Raw genomic sequence first — 6,175 nt, 5'->3', positions numbered from 1 at the left:
GAGTCATCAAAACTCACAAGTTTGTACCACCAGTTGATATTTCAGCTATTGACTTTGAGAATTATGCATTGTAAGGAAGGAGAAATTGAGATGAATGCCCATGTAGTAGCATATACAATATTGTATTTTGGATCAGCTCTGTGCTAGTGGGATATACAGATGCATTAAAACAAAAGATGTGATAGCACTGCAAAAACATTTTTTTTACTTTAATATTCCTAATTTGGGCCAATTATTATACTGTAAAACAAAAATCCATTTGCATTTTATCTCGTTAACTGTTAATACAAAATATTCTCTTTTATGTCAATTTTTAAATTTAAAATAGTGCACATAGGCAAGGCATAGTGGCTCACGCCTGTAATTCCAGCATTTGGGAGGCCAAGTGGGTGGATCGTTTGAGCTCAGGGGTTAGAGACCAGCCTGGGCAACATGGCAAAACCTCATCTCTACAAAAAAAGAAACAAACAAACAAAAAAAAACAGGCGTGGTGTTGTGCCCCTGTAGTCCCAGCTCCTTGGGAGGTTGAGGTGGGAGGATATTTGAGCCTGGGAAGTTGAGTCTGCAGTGAGCCATGATCGCACCACTGTGCTCCAGCCTGGGCAACAGAGTGAGAACCTGTCTCAGAAAAATAAATGAATAAATAAAAATAAAGTAGCGCACATAGCAGCTGGTTCTCCACACAAACTCTGAGAAGTAGATTTTGTGAAATATTCATAGAAAGATGAATCATCTACTAGATAAAAATTACATTGCAAGCATTAAAACAAAATGTATATTCTGAAAAATTTAGAATATTATTTTATGTAAAATTATTTTTTACATTTTAAAAAATGTAAAATGTAATTCCAAGCACATAGTAAGGATGCAGAAACATCTATTTGTTGACTGTTCATTTATGGTTCGGTGGAGTTCTATGTAAATATAGAATACATGCTTTTCAACTCATATTTTCAACTAATCTTTTAAAAGTATTTCCATTGCATATTAAGGATAGTATATCAATTCAGAAAATATCATTTCAATCCCATTAAATAATAATGGCATTAATATATAAAATAAATTATCATTTCAATCACTTTAAAATATTTCAAAATGCTAATCTATTATCTGAAAAGAACAGTGCACAAACATTAGTTTCACATATTTATATTAATATGAGATCTAAAAATGTGGTTTGTTTTTAATTAAAGATGTTGACTATCTCCATGTGTATTTGTGTCTTTGTATGTGTGTAAGCTTTTCATCTATGCTTATTTTGCTTTAAGTGTTCAACCTGCAAGTTAAAATGTTTAATATAATGTTATATTAATTAATATTTAATAATGTTAATTAACTCTCACTTTAATAAATAGCTTTCCTTGTTTGTTATTCCTCTAATTTTCCATTAAAATCTAAATTTTCATAAAGAAAATTATACATAATTTCAATGCTACTAACAAGTTCGGACAGCTTATGTTCATGATAACCTGCCTTGTTATTTTCATTAAGTGAAGTTCTGTAAGAATGTGATCATCGACAATCTCTAGTAACTGGGCAAATAGCATAGCTTACTGGAAGAATACATAAAATATGTTTGAATCATAGCCATTATTGTTTTGCCAAACAAAATATTAAGCAGCATTTATCTTACTACCTTGAAACATGCAGATAAAAATTTCTTTTATGTACTTTATCATCTTTCTTTTTCCCTCCATTCCTCCCTGTCCTGTACTTTTTATTATTTATGGAAACAAATCACTGACATTTTCAAGATACACATGGTTCTGATAAATAATTTGATCAATATCAGACAGAATGATACATGCAAGAGAAATAAATTTTTATTTAATCTCTGCCTTTTTTTTTTTTTTTTTGGTACATCAGCTTAACCTTTCGCCTAACATATGAGTATCCTAATTTTATAAGTTGGAAAATGACAGGCATGTAAAATAACTTTGCCAATATTTTCCAGCAACTAGTAGGTGGTTACTACCTACTAGTGGTGCTTTGAACACATCTGTCTGGCTGAAAACCCACGTTGTGAGATACTGCCTCTCATGTGATATCTATGAAAACAATTAAAAATGTTAAGTTTACACCTTGTCAAACTCTTGGGCTGACTGCTATCCTATTTTTGTGATATTGTAGTAATGTATGAAAAGAAAAACTGAGGCTTGTATGAGTAGTTCACTTATGCTATTGCAAGGTATCAAGTTGCAAAGAATTCTTATCTTTCACTCTTCTCTACTTATTATTCAGAACGACAAATCTATTTCAAAAGGAAATGCTGAGTGGCCACTCTTCTTTGGTAGTAGTTTTAATATCTTTGTTTATTCCTAGTATTCCGTAGGAATTCCATACCTAAAACCCACAATGGCTTGCAAGAATTTCTGAGCACCAGGCAATGTTGAGATCCTTGTCTAACCCTGATGAGAAAATTTACATGTAAAAGCCTGAATGTCAGTTAGCTGAGAGGCAAATTGTATCTTTTTATCCATTTTTATATTAACTACTTAACAACCAATTCATACTCAATTTTAGCTTAATAGAAATGTTTAATATGAGCTAAATGTGAAAAACAATTATATTTATTAAGGTATGATAATCTTTACCACTCTCCAAATTAAAACAAAAACTAAAAAAACAATTTCCTCAAAGAAGATGCTATAGTTAAATTATACATATTTAATTTCTCAATGAAAATAACAAATAATATATTTCAGAAAACATTATCTTCTCAAATTTGTCAACAAATTTAATTTATAATTCTTGCATAAAAGAGTTACATGTGTTCAACTTCTTCTCTTTTATTTCACTCTAAAAAATGACCTTCAGAGTGTAATGAATAATGGATTACTTTTTAAGAAATTGTTCGATGATTACTTATTTTCCTCCTATAGGCCATTATACGTTGACTAATTTATTTTGACAATAATTTAAAATATTTCATATATATTACAACTAATTATATATAAAATAAATAAATATATAATAATATATATATATACACATTCTTCCTCCAAAACTCACATTAGCAATTTTAATGTTTGAGAAAATTAAAGCCATCATTTGCCTTAGTTTAAAAATGATACAATGCTTTTTTTTTTTTTTTTTTTTTTTTAGACGAAGTCTTGTTCTGTTGCCAGGCTGGAGTGCAGTGGCGCCATCTCAGCTCACTGAAAACTCCGCCTCCCTGGTTCAAGCGATTCTCCTGCCTCAGCCTCCCGAGTAGCTGGGATTACAGGCACCTGCCACCACGCCCGGCTAATTTTTGTATTTTTACTAGAGACGAGGTTTCACAGTGTTGGCCAGGACGGTCTGGAACTCTTGACCTCGTGATCCGCCCTCCTCGGCCTCCCAAAGTGTTGGGATTACAGGCGTGAGCCACCGCGCCCGGCCATTCAATTTTATAAGTATCCTCAAATGTTTACTATTATTTCATGATTAATCATTTACATAATTTTTCTTTCTCTCTTCCATATTGGTTTGTTAAATTAATTGAAAACATAACAGACGCGTCCTCCCGGGGATGGGTAGCCGGCGCCCACCTGCCCGCGGACAAGGGAGCCGGGGTGCCTGCGAGCGGGGGGACGCCAGGCGGGGCCGGTGGCGGGACGAGGAGGAGGAGAGCGCGGGCCGGCGTTCCCCCCGGGCGCAGCCGACTGGGACCCAGTCGCACTTCCTGTATGAGCGGCGGCCCAGCCCTAACCGCCACCCATCCCCTTGTCTCCCTCTCTGAACCCGCCCATCGTGAGTAGGACACTCAGCCGTCACCGCCTGCTCTGCTGGCCGCTACCTGCAGCAAGATAGGGCCGCCATCGCCTGGCGACGACAAGGAGGGGGTGGCCGCCGGAGCCAGGGCACCCGCCGCTGCTGGAGCGACAGGTGATTTGGCTTCTGCACAGTTAGGAGGAGCACCAAACCGATGGGAGGTTTTGTCAGCCACACCTACAACTATAAAAGATGAAGCTGGTAATCTAGTCCAGATTCCAGGTGCTGCTACTTCAAGTGGGCAGTATGTTCTCCCCCTTTAGAATCTGCAGAATGAGCAAACATTTTCAGACGCAGCAGGATCAGATTCATCAAATAGTACATAGTCCAAATCAACAGATGGTCGGCAGGTTCAAATTGGTTTCACAGGCTCTTCAGATAATGGGGGTATAAATCAAGAAGGCAGTCAAATTCAGATCATTCCTGGCTCTAATCAAATCTTATTTGCCTCTGGAACACCTGCTAACATCCAGAATCTCCTACCACGGACTGGTCAAGTCCAGGTTCAGGGAGTTGCAATTGGTGGTTCATCTTTTGCTGGTCCAACCCAAGTAGTTGCTAATGTGCCTCTTGGTCTGCCAGGAAATATTACGTTTGTACCAATCAATAGTGTCGATCTAGATTCTTTGGGACTCTCCGGCAGTTCTCAGACAATGACTGCAGGCATTAATGCCTATCGACATTTGATAAACACAGGACAAGGTACGGATAGTTCAGACAATTCAGAAAAGACTGGTGAGAGAGTTTCTCCTGATATTAATTAAACTAATACTGATACAGATTTATTTGTGCCAACATCTTCATCACAGTTGGCTGTTAGGATACACAGTATAGGTATATTACAGCAAAACACAAATAGCTTGACTACTTCTAGTGGGCCAGTTCATTCTTCAGATCTTCAGGGAAATTATATCCAGTCACCTGTTTCTGAAGAGACACAGACACAGAATATTCAGATTTCTCCAGCAGAGCCTGTTGTACATCTACAACTTCAAGAGTCTCGGCCGCCAACCAGTGAAGTCCAAATTGTGCAAGGTGTTACACCACAGACAATCCATAGTGTGCAAGCCAATGGTCAAAATATATAACAGGCTTCGCAAAATCTTCAGTTGCAGCTGAATCCTGGAAACTTTTTAATTCGGGCACAGACAGTGACCCCTTCTGGACAGATAACTTGGCAAACGTTTCAAATACAAGGTGTCCAGAACTTGCAGAATTTGCACATACAGAAAACTGCTGCCCAACAACTAACTTTGACACCTGTTCAAACACTCACGCTTGGTCAATTTGCGGCAGGTGGAGCCTTCACTTCAACTCCAGTTAGTCTAAGCACTGGTCAGTTGTCAAATCTACAGTTACAGTAAACTCTATAGATTCTACTGGTATACAGCTACATCCAGGAGAGAATGCTGACAGTCCTGTAGATACTAGGATCAAGGAAGAAGAACCTGATCCTGAAGAGTGTCACAACTGTGTTGTGACCACAGTTAAGAGTACACATGGCAGATGAAGAAGGGGACCAACAACCTCAAGAAGGAAAAGGACTTCAGAGGGTAGCTTGCACCTGCCCCAGCTGTAAAGCAGGTGGTGGGAGAAGTATCAATCTTGGGAAAAAGAAGCAACACATTTGTCGTATACCGGGGTGTGGTAAAGTCTATGGGAAGACCTCACATCTGAGAGCTCATCTGCATTGGCATTCTGGACCACGCCCTTTTGTTTGTAACTGGATGTATTGTGGTAAAAGATTTACTCCAAGTGATGAATTACAGAGGCACAGAAGAACACATACAGGTGAGAAGAAATTTGTTTGTTCAGAATGTTCAAAATGCTTTGTGAGTAGTGACCATCTTGCCAAACATACTGAAACACAGCAGAATAAAAAGGGTATTCACTCTAGCAGTACTGTGCTGGCATCCGTGGAAGATGTGCAAGATGATACTTTGATTACTGCAGGAGGAACAAAACTTATCCTTGCAAATATTCAACAAGCTTCTGTTTCAGGAATAGGAACGGTTAATACCTCTGCCACCAGCAATCCAGATACCCTTACCAACACTGAAATACCTTTACGGCTTGTCACAGTTTCTGGAAATGAGACAATGGAGTAAATATTACACAAACACATATTCATTGTGGTTATTTTTATACAGTACTGAGAAGAATATTGTTCCTAAGTTCTTAGATATCTTTGTATTGATGTGCAAAAATTTTTGGATTGACAGTAACTTGGTTATACACGACACTGAAATGCCTTACTTTGTATGATATTCCATAGTATATTAAAATGGTAAAATTGCATGGATTTTGTAGATACTTTTGGAATCTAGAAGAAATGAAATTTTATCACGTTATATAAAGAGAAAATTGAATTTAACAATGCGAATGGTAGTCTAACCAAATGCATCAATCCTGTGTGGTTTAG

General features: G+C 37.6%; 1 pseudogene; it reads left to right on the top strand.

Annotated features, from left to right (window-relative positions):
• The first annotated feature begins 3,629 nt into the window (after positions 1 to 3,629).
• Positions 3,630 to 5,877, top strand: LOC101128784 (transcription factor Sp3-like; annotated as a pseudogene).
• The last annotated feature ends 298 nt before the right edge of the window (positions 5,878 to 6,175 follow it).

Source organism: Gorilla gorilla, chromosome 14 (genome assembly GCF_029281585.2).
Source record: "Gorilla gorilla gorilla isolate KB3781 chromosome 14, NHGRI_mGorGor1-v2.1_pri, whole genome shotgun sequence".
NCBI lineage: Eukaryota > Metazoa > Chordata > Mammalia > Primates > Hominidae > Gorilla > Gorilla gorilla.
The sequence above is the reverse complement of the archived record's forward strand: the minus strand, read 5'-3'. Positions and strand labels throughout refer to the sequence as shown.